The following is a 13378-nucleotide window of genomic DNA, read 5'->3' on the forward strand; positions in this document are numbered from 1 at the left end:
CGCTGTTACTAAAATGAATTTGTCAGAGGAGCAAAAGAACAAAGGTGGAACCCTCAGCACTGACAGTGAGAGGTATAAACGCATGACTCAGATATTTAATGTGATGTGATTTAGAGCTGTAATAATGAGTTTAACTGGAAGCTCTGTCTCCATGTTTTGTTTACAGGGTCCAGGTAGAAAGAGCAGGGTCACCTGTACCCAGCTTTCTGTCTATGAAGAGTGGTCGTTCAATGGAAACGCCACTTTTCTTCAAAGGAGAGGTGACAGGTGACCAAAGGTAATTAAATACATTCAAATTGACACTATCTTTTAATTGCACATCATTTTCAATGACAACTTTCAGGTGCACTGTCTGTGGGTGTATTATAGTCTGATGTGGGCTATAATACACCTGTTTAACTGGGGCAGCCTGTAGCATAGTGGTTAAGGTACATGACTGGGACCTGCAAGGTCGGTGGTTTGATCCCCAGTGTAGCCACAATAAGATCCGCACAGCCATTGGGTCCTTGAGCAAGGCCCTTAATCCTGCATTGCTCCAGGGGAGGATTGTCTCCTACTTTGTCTAAACAACTGTACGTTGCTCTGGATAAGAGCGTCTGCCAAATGCCATTCATGTAAAAAATGTAATGTAACTGGAAGCTCTATCTCCATGTTTTGTTGACAGGGTCCAGGTAGAAAGAGCAGAGTCACCTGTACCCAGCTGTCTGTCTATGAAGAGTGATCGTTCAATGGAAACGCCACTTTTCTTCAAAGGAGAGGTGACAGGTGACCAAAGGTAATTAAATACATTCAAATTGACGCTATCTTTTAATTGCACATAATTTTCAATGACAACTTTCAGGTGCACTGTCTGTGGGTGTATTATAGTCTGATGTGGGCTATAATACACCTGTTTAACTGGGGCAGCCTGTAGCATAGTGGTTAAGGTACATGACTGGGACCTGCAAGGTCGGTGGTTTGATCCCCAGTATAGCCACAATAAGATCCGCACAGCCATTGGGTCCTTGAGCAAGGCCCTTAATCCTGCATTGCTCCAGGGGCGGATTGTCTCCTACTTTGTCTAAACAACTGTACGTTGCTCTGGATAAGAGCGTCTGCCAAATGCCATTTATGTAAAAAATGTAATGTAACTGGAAGCTCTATCTCCATGTTTTGTTTACAGGGTCCAGGTAGAAAGAGCAGGGTCACCTGTACCCAGCTGTCTGTCTATGAAGAGTGATCGTTCAATGGAAACGCCACTTTTCTTCAAAGGAGAGGTGACAGGTGACCAAAGGTAATTAAATACATTCAAATTGACGCTATCTTTTAATTGCATATTATTTTCACTGACAACTTTCAGGTGCACTGTCTGTGGGTGTATTATAGTCTGATGTGGGCTATAATACACCTGTTTAACTGGGGCAGCCTGTAGCATAGTGGTTAAGGTACATGACTGGGACCTGCAAGGTCGGTGGTTTGATCCCCAGTGTAGCCACAATAAGATCCGCACAGCCATTGGGTCCTTGAGCAAGGCCCTTAATCCTGCATTGCTCCAGGGGAGGATTGTCTCCTACTTTGTCTAAACAACTGTACGTTGCTCTGGATAAGAGCGTCTGCCAAATGCCATTCATGTAAAAAATGTAATGTAACTGGAAGCTCTATCGCCATGTTTTGTTGACAGGGTCCAGGTAGAAAGAGCAGGGTCACCTGTACCCAGCTGTCTGTCTATGAAGAGTGATCGTTCAATGGAAACGCCACTTTTCTTCAAAGGAGAGGTGACAGGTGACCAAAGGTAATTAAATACATTCAAATTGACGCTATCTTTTAATTGCACATAATTTTCAATGACAACTTTCAGGTGCACTGTCTGTGGGTGTATTATAGTCTGATGTGGGCTATAATACACCTGTTTAACTGGGGCAGCCTGTAGCATAGTGGTTAAGGTACATGACTGGGACCTGCAAGGTCGGTGGTTTGATCCCCAGTGTAGCCACAATAAGATCCGCACAGCCATTGGGTCCTTGAGCAAGGCCCTTAATCCTGCATTGCTCCAGGGGCGGATTGTCTCCTACTTTGTCTAAACAACTGTACGTTGCTCTGGATAAGAGCGTCTGCCAAATGCCATTTATGTAAAAAATGTAATGTAACTGGAAGCTCTATCTCCATGTTTTGTTTACAGGGTCCAGGTAGAAAGAGCAGGGTCACCTGTACCCAGCTGTCTGTCTATGAAGAGTGATCGTTCAATGGAAACGCCACTTTTCTTCAAAGGAGAGGTGACAGGTGACCAAAGGTAATTAAATACATTCAAATGTACGCTATCTTTTAATTGCACATTATTTTCACTGACAACTTTCAGGTGCACTGTCTGTGGGTGTATTATAGTCTGATGTGGGCTATAATACACCTGCTTAACTGGGACAGCCTGTAGCATAGTGGTTAAGGTACATGACTGGGACCTGCAAGGTCGGTGGTTTGATCCCCGGTGTTGCCACAATAAGATCTGCACAGCCATTGGGTCCTTGAGCAAGGCCCTTAATCCTGCATTGTCTGTGGGTGTATTATAGTCTGATGTGGGCTATAATACACCTGTTTAACTGGGGCAGCCTGTAGCATAGTGGTTAAGGTACATGACTGGGACCTGCAAGGTCGGTGGTTTGATCCCCAGTGTAGCCACAATAAGATCCGCACAGCCATTGGGTCCTTGAGCAAGGCCCTTAATCCTGCATTGCTCCAGGGGAGGATTGTCTCCTACTTTGTCTAAACAACTGTACGTTGCTCTGGATAAGAGCGTCTGCCAAATGCCATTCATGTAAAAAATGTAATGTAACTGGAAGCTCTATCTCCATGTTTTGTTGACAGGGTCCAGGTAGAAAGAGCAGGGTCACCTGTACCCAGCTGTCTGTCTATGAAGAGTGATCGTTCAATGGAAACGCCACTTTTCTTCAAAGGAGAGGTGACAGGTGACCAAAGGTAATTAAATACATTCAAATTGACGCTATCTTTTAATTGCATATTATTTTCACTGACAACTTTCAGGTGCACTGTCTGTGGGTGTATTATAGTCTGATGTGGGCTATAATACACCTGTTTAACTGGGGCAGCCTGTAGCATAGTGGTTAAGGTACATGACTGGGACCTGCAAGGTCGGTGGTTTGATCCCCAGTGTAGCCACAATAAGATCCGCACAGCCATTGGGTCCTTGAGCAAGGCCCTTAATCCTGCATTGCTCCAGGGGAGGATTGTCTCCTACTTTGTCTAAACAACTGTACGTTGCTCTGGATAAGAGCGTCTGCCAAATGCCATTCATGTAAAAAATGTAATGTAACTGGAAGCTCTATCTCCATGTTTTGTTGACAGGGTCCAGGTAGAAAGAGCAGGGTCACCTGTACCCAGCTGTCTGTCTATGAAGAGTGATCGTTCAATGGAAACGCCACTTTTCTTCAAAGGAGCGGTGACAGGTGACCAAAGGTAATTAAATAAATTCAAATTGACGCTATCTTTTAATTGCACATAATTTTCAATGACAACTTTCAGGTGCACTGTCTGTGGGTGTATTATAGTCTGATGTGGGCTATAATACACCTGTTTAACTGGGGTAGCCTGTAGCATAGTGGTTAAGGTACATGACTGGGACCTGCAAGGTTGGTGGTTTGATCCCCGGTGTAGCCACAATAAGATCCGCACAGCCATTGGGTCCTTGAGCAAGGCCCTTAATCCTGCATTGCTCCAGGGGAGGATTGTCTCCTGCTTAGTCTAATCAACTGTACGTCGCTCTGGATAAGAGCGCTAAAAGCACTATTCTTACTAGCTACTACTAATCTAGATATTGTACAGTCCGAATCCGATGAATACACTTACTGTCTGTCTAAATAACTAACAGTCACTTTTATTGGGTAGTTTAGAATATTTCATGTAACTAATTCACGAATGCTATCTCTTAAATAGTTTTTCCACACTGTTCTATAACTCCGCCTCCCTATGCTATCCCTGACTACTCGCTTAGTTTCAGCAAAATGTTCGCACCTGTCTCTGACTATCACTACGTCTTCAGTCTATGCAAATGTCTACTCCTTAATCCGGAGCCGTATGGTTTACATGTTTGTTAACGTGCATCCAGTCCGCGTCTCCCCTGTTATGGAGTTATTTTCACTGACAACTTTCTGGTGCACTGTCTGTGGGTGTATTATAGTCTGATGTGCTGTGAGTTAGGGCTGCAGTAATGAGTTTAACTGGAAGCTCTGTCTCCCTGTTTATTTGTCAGGATACAACAGTCACTGGAGTCCTGCACTTTAGAGGAGAAGAGTTCAAAGACACTCTTTTTCCAAAAACAGGTGTGAGATCCCCTTTTCTAGAATAGATTCATAGCATATTTTGTGTGTTCATAATGCAGTAAAATAATTCAAACACATTAATGCATCAATATAACACCAATGTTTATTTCACACTGATACAGCACAGGTCTTCATGTGTTTATTTCACACACTGATACAGCACACCTCTTCATGTGTTTCTTTCACACTGATACAGCACACCTCTTCATGTGTTTATTTCACACTAATACAGCACACCTCTTCATGTGTTTATTTCAGTCTCTCCTGCACACTCTGGTGGAGCTGAAGAAGAATGGAGAGTTTAAACTGTTTCAGAGCCATCTGAGTCAGGACTGCCCAGAATGCTTTAAGACTCTGTCTGAAGATCCTTCTGTGCTGGAGAAGTTCATGAAGATGAAGGAATCGTTCAAGAGTCATCAAAGCCATGATTACCCAGAATGCATTGAGAGAGAGCAGGAGGATCCTGAGGTCCTGTACATTGTTGAGAAGATGCTGGAGACCTGTGGCAGTGAGAGGTCTCTGAAGATCACACTCCACATCCTGAGGAACATGAAGCAGAAGGATCTCGCTGACTCACTGGAGAGAGATGAGCAGCGCAGTAAGTTCTCTCTCATTGCTACTGTGTGTCCATTAGAGTACTGACATGAGTTTAGCAAACAGATCTCACAGTGCAATGTTCTGATTTATAGAATTCACATGTTCATGATAATGCTTTACCTTAATAATCTTACATCTACAAAAACATCATGAACAATATGTTCACAATGACATCTAAATGAAATGATAGCATCAAGTTGTGATTACAGGGGCCAGCAAATGCACAGAAAATTAAATGTCTCTGAAGGGGATTCAATGCAGGAATGTTTAATGTAATTAAACATTACATTACATTAATGGCATTTTTGCAGATGATTTTATTCAGAGCGATTTACAGTTGATTAGACTTAGCAGGAAACAATCCTCCCCTGGAGCAATGCAGGGTTAAGGGCCTTGCCCAAGGGCCCAACAGCTGTGCGGATCTTATTGTGGCTACACCGGGGATCGAACCACCGATCTTACGGGTCCCAGTCATGTGCCTTAACCACTACGCTACAGGCACTAACGCAGTAACTAAAGCACTGGCCCATCAGACAGACTTCCCTGAGTTTGTGCAGTAACTAAAGCACTGTGCCATCAGACAGACTGTCCTGAGTTCATATTCAGGGCAGACTAGATTTTTAAATGACTGTGTACCTTTGAAGACGGTATTTGAAGGTGTTAATTCTTATTTTACAAGTGCAGCAGTATGTACTTTTTACTCATTAGTTTTGTTTGTGATTGATTATCATTGAGAGGTCTGCAATACTGTGAGAGAGGTGTGTTACACAGCTAAAGGTTTGTAACACTGATGTGTGTAAAATACTGTGGAAACTGCTTTTCTTCTAAATCTGTTATTAAATTGTAAATTTTAATCTTATTTTAAACATAATTATTTCTCATATTCCTCTCTTCAGATGAATCCATTAAAAGAGCCCAGCAGGAACTGAAAACTCATCTGAAGAAGAAGTTTGAATACATATTTGAAGGTTTCGCAATGCAGGGCCACTCAACCCTCTTCAGTGAGATATATACAGAGCTCTACATCACAGATGGGGGGAGTGGGGGGGTCAATACTGAGCACGAGGTCAGACAGATTGAGATGGCATCCAAGAGACAAACCACCTCGGAGACTCCAATCCCCTGCAATGACATCTTTAAGCCTTTACCTGGACAAGAGAAACGCATCAGAACTGTGCTTACACAGGGCATCGCTGGCATTGGGAAAACCGTCTCTGTGCAGAAGTTCATTCTGGACTGGACAGAAGGAAAAGCCAATCAGGACGTTGATTTCATCTTCACTCTTCCTTTCCGAGATCTGAAGAAGGAAGAAGGAAGAAGCATTTAGTCTGATGCAACTTCTGCAGCACTACTTTCCACAACTGAAAGAGATCAAAAGTGTTGAAAGTGAAGAAGTCAAAGTTGTGTTTATCTTTGATGGTCTGGATGAATGTCGACTTCCTCTACATTTCCAAAGCAATGAGATCTGCTGTGATATAACAGAGTCATCATCAGTGGATGTGCTGCTGACCAACCTCATTAAGGGGAATCTGCTTCCCTCTGCTCTCATCTGGATCACCTCCCGACCTGCAGCAGCCAATCAGATCCCTCCTGAGTGCATCCACCAGGTGACAGAGGTACGAGGGTTCAATGACCCACAGAAGGAGGAGTACTTCAGAAAGAGAATCAGAGATCAGAACCAGGCCAGCAAAATTATCTCAAGCATAAAGTCATCCAGGAGTCTCTACATCATGTGTCACATGCCACTCTTCTGTTGGATTTCTGCTACTGTTCTGGAGACAATGTTGGGTAAAGTAGAGAGTGGAGATCTGCCCAAAACTCTGACTGAAATGTACACACACTTCCTGCTCATTCAGACTAATGTGAAGAATCTGAAGTATCGTGGCTCCGATGAAACAAACCCAAAGACGTCAGCATCAGATACAGAAATCATCCTGAAACTGGGGCAGCTGGCTTTTGTACAGCTGGAAAAGGGCAATCTGATATTCTATGAAGAGGACCTGAGAGACAGTGGCATTGATGTCAGTGAAGCTTCAGTGTACTCTGGGGTGTGCACAGAGATCTTTAAAGAGGAGCGTGGGTTGGGTCAGGAGAAGGTCTACTGCTTTGTGCATCTGAGCATTCAGGAGTATCTGGCCGCCTTGTTTGTGTTTCATTCATTCATTTCATTCTCTTAATGAGAACAGAAATTTGCTTAGAGCAGAAGAATCAAAGCCTCACAGTGGCGGAGTGCAGCTGTCTGAGTTACATCAGACTGCAGTGGATCAGGCCTTGCAGAGTAAGACCGGACATCTGGACCTTTTCCTCCGATTCCTTCTTGGCATCTCTCTGGAATCCAACCAGTCTCTCTTAGGAGGACTACTGACACAGACCGGAAGCATGTCTGATGGAGGAAGACGCCAAACAAAACCAGTTTTAACTTTCTCTAAAATAAAACTGACATCGCCAAGACGCCACAGACCCACAGACCCACAGACACAGACTAAAGGCAGATCAAAAAGCATTGAGAATACAGTCCAGTACATTAAGATTAAGATCAAAGAGGAATCTTCAGCCGATAGGACCATCAATCTGTTCCACTGTCTGAATGAACTGAATGACAACTCTCTAGTGCAGGAAATCCAGAATTACCTGAGATCAGGACAACTTTCTGAAAGAAAGAAGCTGAAAGCACACCAATGTTCAGCTCTGGCCGTTGTGTTGCTGATGTCAGAGGAGGTCCTGGATGAGTTTGACTTGAAGACCTACAACACATCAGCAGCAGGTCGTCAGAGACTGCTACCAGTGGTCAGGAACTGCAGGAAGGCCATGTGAGTATTATGTCATTGATAATGTAGATGACTGACAGTGTATTTGCACACTTTACTCCAAAGGAATAGAAATCACATCAGTTTTACTGCTAGTACTCTCATTTAATCTTCTGACTCTAGAACATAAGCAGCACTAAATACTTTTTACTCTATTTTCAAAGATACCAATTGTCTACAAAATAAAGAAGTAGTTTATCGGCAGATGAATCTGATGGATCAGCCTTTTGTGAAACCAAACAGCCCAGACTGAAATGAAGAGGGGGCTGCTGGGTAACTCTCTCAGTAGAAACGCTGCACCCCCCTCCCCAGAGCTGACTATTATATAGTCTACAGTGCAGACTTCCATATTATATACTCTACAGTGCAGACTTCCATATTAACTGGTTATTTCACCAGCGCTTTGCAGTCCTGCTCATGTCCAAGGACACAGAACTAAACATCTAATTTAGTGACATAATTACATGGCTGAAGTACATCAAACTCAGACATGCTAATTGAGTAAGACATAATTATGAAGGAAATGAATTTAATCCAAAACCACAGATTTTCTCCCACAGTTAATCTAGGCAAAATCAGCAGAAAAGTATCACAACCAGAGATCCAATACTGTGATAAAAGCAAAGTTGGTTTTTTGGAGGTAACATTAGTAGCCAAATTTGGCTGAAGAAATGCATTTCAGGCAGCAGAATTATCATTGAAATGGAAAACAATGATGCTATACTTTTAAATCATGCATCGCTGTGCATATTAGCCATATAAACAAAACCTTTGGTTGAGAGAGAACTGAACCAAGAATTTATCATCAATGAATGGCAAAATAGCAGTTTTTGCCAGTAGATGGCTTCCGCATATAAGATATGGGGAGAATGGGATTTTCTTTACTTTAGTTGGCTCGTGGGCCGAATAGATTCTTTAATGCAAGTTCTCATATCTCTCCATCATCAGCGCAGATCTCTGCTACAGCCATGTAGTTTATCTTGTGCAGAAGATTTATGTCCAATTATTTGTATAGCATTAACATGACAGAATATTATCTTGATAAAAGCAACAGATACACAATTAATTGTGTATATTAGATACAACATGATAACATTTATTCCTACAGCGATGATCAAAGTGATTTGTGGGTGGTTTCACTGAGTGACTCTGAATGCACAGTCTGTGAGGAATCTTCCTCAGAGCATAATCAATCACCTCTAAATCCTCAATTTCCGTTTCACATGTTTTATTTTAACAATGTTATTATTCTGTAATATATTGACTCTTCTTTGCAGACTGAGCAGCTGCGACCTTACAGAGAAGTCCTGTGATATTGTGGCCTCAGCTCTCCGGTCATCAAAGTCACCCCTGAGAGATCTAGACCTCAGCAACAATAACCTGGGAGATCCATCAGTGGAGCTGCTCTGTGCTGGACTGATGAGTCCGAACTGTGAACTACAGAGACTGGACCTCAGCTACAATAACCTGGGAGATTCAGGAGTGGAGCTGCTTTGTGCTGGACTGATGAGTCCCAACTGTGAACTACAGAGACTGGGGTGAGTAGTGCGGTGTACTGTGTGACCTTAACTCAGCAGGGTTGTGGCTGTGGCTCCATGTCACAACCACAGTGAAAAGCATTTCAGGGTTAAAAAGCTTCCTCTGTTTACTGTCCAGCAGCATTCTGTTTCTCCAGGTTAGTCTCGTCCCTCAGAGTTGTGGCTGTGGTTCTCGTCCCTCTGCCTAGTCTGAGGCACAGCACCTCACCGATCTCCTTATTCACAGAATGGCCCTGCAGACGGGGGCAGGTGGAGATTTTCTCCCATTTGAGGCCCAGGGTCGAACCCTTAGTGAGGAAAACACCATGACTGCAGGCACCACAGGCACTGCCAACGGCATGAAATTCTTGTGCATTTTTCAAAGATTCAACTTTTCACTCAAATTTTTATGCTGACAATATAATTTGTATTAAATTATAAAGCAATGCAAAATAAAAGCATTTTTGCTAGTGGTCAGATGTAGGACTGCGCTGTATACATGCCGGTCTGTAGCCTTCATTTTTAAGGCAGATGAGTCACGTCTTTATTTGCACACTTTTCTGTAGCTTAAAATTTAACCTGGTGGCAAGTTGTACATTTTGATAAGGGTTGATCCTACAGGTACCCTGCCTCTCAATGAATTTGGCAATTTAAATAATTGATGTCTTTGATAATAATTACCGAATTAAATCAAATAAATATACATTCAGTGATCACTTTATTAGGTAGATCTGTACACCAGCTTTTTAATGCAAATATTGAATCAGCCAATCATCTGGCAGCAGCTAAATGCATAAACGCCTGCAGACGTGGTCAAGAGGTTCAGCTGTTTTTCAGACCAAATGTCAGAATGGGGAACAAATGTGATCTAAATGACTTTGACCATGGAATGATTGTTTGATCTCAGAAACTGCTGATGTCCTGGGATTTTCATGCATAACAGTCTTTAGAGTTTGTAGAGAATGGTACAAAAAAAACAAAAAACATCCAGTGAGCAGCAGTCCTGCGGGCAAAAAAACGTTGTTAATGAGAGAGGTCAGAGAGGTTCTTTTACGTTTTAATGAAACCATATTGCATGTAGTCATGGTGTTTTAACCGTTGATACACTTGTGTTGAGTATTCAGAGTGCCGGGCATTAAACAAGGTTGCTGATGGTTAAAACGGCTGGATTCATAAACTGCTTTTAAACACATTCTGCTTCATTCTCGCTTTCCCAACGATGCCATGATTATAATATCGAGAATCACAATATTGCAATTCTCTCATGGGTTTCACATGTTCATAAACATTTATTTGTTTTGTATTTGTAGTGATGAATGTTTTGAAAATATACAGATATTTATAGACTCAAGAACATGTCAGGTGAGGTAAAGCACACCACAGTGATCATACTTGTGTTTGCAGATTAAATGAATGTGCGCAAATCAAATTGTCCCATTTGTGATCATCATATGGAAGGGGTTTGGATTTTTGTTGGTTAGTAAAGCCAAGTAATCATAAACATCCCAGGGATACATAGGGAAATAGGAAATGTCGTACTGTATGGATCAACTGCCAAGGTACACAGTGTCACAATCAGCAGTGAATTGAAATTTGTGCATGTGTGTGTGTGTGTGTGGTTTCTCCACAGGCTGGGTTGGTGTAATCTCACAGAGGGCTGCTGTGATGTTCTGGCCTCAGTCCTGCGTTCTCCTCACTCAGAGCTGAGAGATCTGGAGCTCAGAGACAACGAGCTGCAGGATTCAGGAGTGACAGCGCTCTCTGCTGGACTGGAGGACCCACACTGTAAACTGCAGATACTGGGGTGAGTTCATACACAAACCCCATTCAAAAATGGCTCCAATGTCCATCCATCCATCCATCCATTATCTGAACCCGCTTATCCTGAACAGGGTCGCAGGGGGGCTGGAGCCTATCCCAGCATACATTGGGCGAAAGGCAGGAATACACCCTGGACAGGTCGCCAGTCCATCACAGGGCACATACACCATTCACTCACACACTCATACCTACGGCCAATTTAGACTCTCCAATCAGCCTAACATGCATGTCTTTGGACTGTGGGAGGAAACCGGAGTACCCGGAGGAAACCCACGCAGACACGGGGAGAACATGCAAACTCCGCACAGAGAGGCCCTGGCCGACGGGGATTCGAACCCAGGACCTCCTTGCTGTGAGGCAGCAGTGCTACCCACTGCACCATCCGTGCCGCCTGGCTCCAATGTGACTAGTATATATGAATGTGCTGTAATGTGTGTGATACACACAGCTCTGTTAGTTTATGTGAATGTGCTGTAAGGTGTGTGACACACACAGCTCTGTTAGTTTATGTGAATGTGCTGTAAGGTGTGTATGTGTTCTTCTCTCTGCAGGCTGTCAGGCTGTAGAGTCACACAGAGAGGCTGTGATTCTCTGGCTTCAGCTCTGTGTTCAAACCCCTCACACCTGAGAGAGCTGGACCTGAGATACAATCACCCAGGAGACTCAGGAGTGAGAGCGCTGTCTGCTGATAAACTGGACACACTCACACTGCTGTAAGTACACACACACACACACACACACACTGCTGTAAGTACACACACACACTCACTCACACACACACACACACACTCACACTGCTGTAATTACACACACACACACACACACACACACACAAAGACTCACACTGCTGTAAGTACACACACACACACTCACACACAAACACATACACACTCACTCACACTGCTGTAAGTATACACACCCACACTCACACTGCTGTAAGTACACACACACACTCACACTGCAGTAAGTACACACACACACACTCACTCACACTGGTGTAAGTATACACACACACATACTCACACTGCTGTAAGTACACACACACACACACTCACACTGCTGTAAGTATACACACACACACATACACACTGCTGTAAGTACAGAGACACACACTCACTCACTCTGTTCTTTTGTTCTTAGTGTGGACCATGGAGGAGAGAACAGGATCAAACCAGGACCCAGGAAATGTGAGTCTGTAACGACACAGAACACTCTTCCACAGATACACGTGTGTGTGTGTGTGTGTGTGTGTGAAAGAGAGAGAGAAACTTTGCCAAAAATCTCTCTTACGAGCATGTACACACACAGGTACAATCACAGCTCTTTCTCACACACATAATGAGGTGAATATTATTAATGATAATTAATCTCATTAATGTCTCTGGTCTGCAGATGGCTGCCAGCTCACACTGGATCTGAACACAGCGCACAGAGAGCTGTCTCTTTCTGAGGAGAACAGGAAGGTGATACACACACTGGGGAGAGAACAGCCATATCCTAGTCATCACGAGAGATTTCGGTTCTGGGAGCAGGTTCTGTGCAGAGAGAGTGTGTGTGAGCGCTGTTACTGGGAGGCGGAGTGGAGTGGGCCTGAGTCGGGGGTAGTGGCCATCGCCGTGACAGATTACAGAATCGGCAGGAAAGGACGGGATTATGACTGTAGCTTTGGATTTAATGAAATCTCCTGGAGTCTGGAGTGCTGTAATCACAGTTACACACTCTGGCACAATAATAACCCCATACGCGTACCTGCCCGCCCCTCCCCCTACCACAGAGCAGGAGTGTGTGATGATGGTGCAGGATTGTGTGTGTACAGGGTAGGTGTGTGTGTGGACCGTCCGGCTGGCACTCTGTCCTTCTACAGCATCTCTGACTCTGACACACTGACCCTACTGCAGAGACTCCACACAGATTTCTCTCCACACCCAGCCCTCTGTGCTGGGTTTGGAGTGCAGAGATCCTCAGTGTTCCTCTGCACACTTGAGTAGGGGCCAGTGGTGGAGCTACAGGGAGCTGGAGTAGGGCCCAGTGGTGGAGCTACAGGGAGCTGGAGTAGGGCCCAGTGGTGGAGCTACAGGGAGCTGGAGTAGGGCCCAGTGGTGGAGCTACAGGGAGCTGGAGTAGGGCCCAGTGGTGGAGCTACAGGGAGCTGGAGTAGGGCCCAGTGGTGGAGCTACAGGGAGCTGGAGTAGGGCCCAGTGGTGGAGCTAGAGGGAGCTGGAGTAGGACCCAGTGGTGGAGCTACAGGGAGCTGGAGTAGGGCCCAGTGGTGGAGCTACAGGGAGCTGGAGTAGGGCCCAGTGGTGGAGCTACAGGGAGCTGGAGT

General features: G+C 44.3%; 1 pseudogene; it reads left to right on the plus strand.

The window, feature by feature from the left end:
* On the plus strand, nucleotides 1-13142 carry LOC133129016 (NACHT, LRR and PYD domains-containing protein 12-like; annotated as a pseudogene).
* Nucleotides 13143-13378: the final 236 nt, after the last annotated feature.

This window comes from Conger conger, chromosome 5 (genome assembly GCF_963514075.1).
Source record: "Conger conger chromosome 5, fConCon1.1, whole genome shotgun sequence".
NCBI lineage: Eukaryota > Metazoa > Chordata > Actinopteri > Anguilliformes > Congridae > Conger > Conger conger.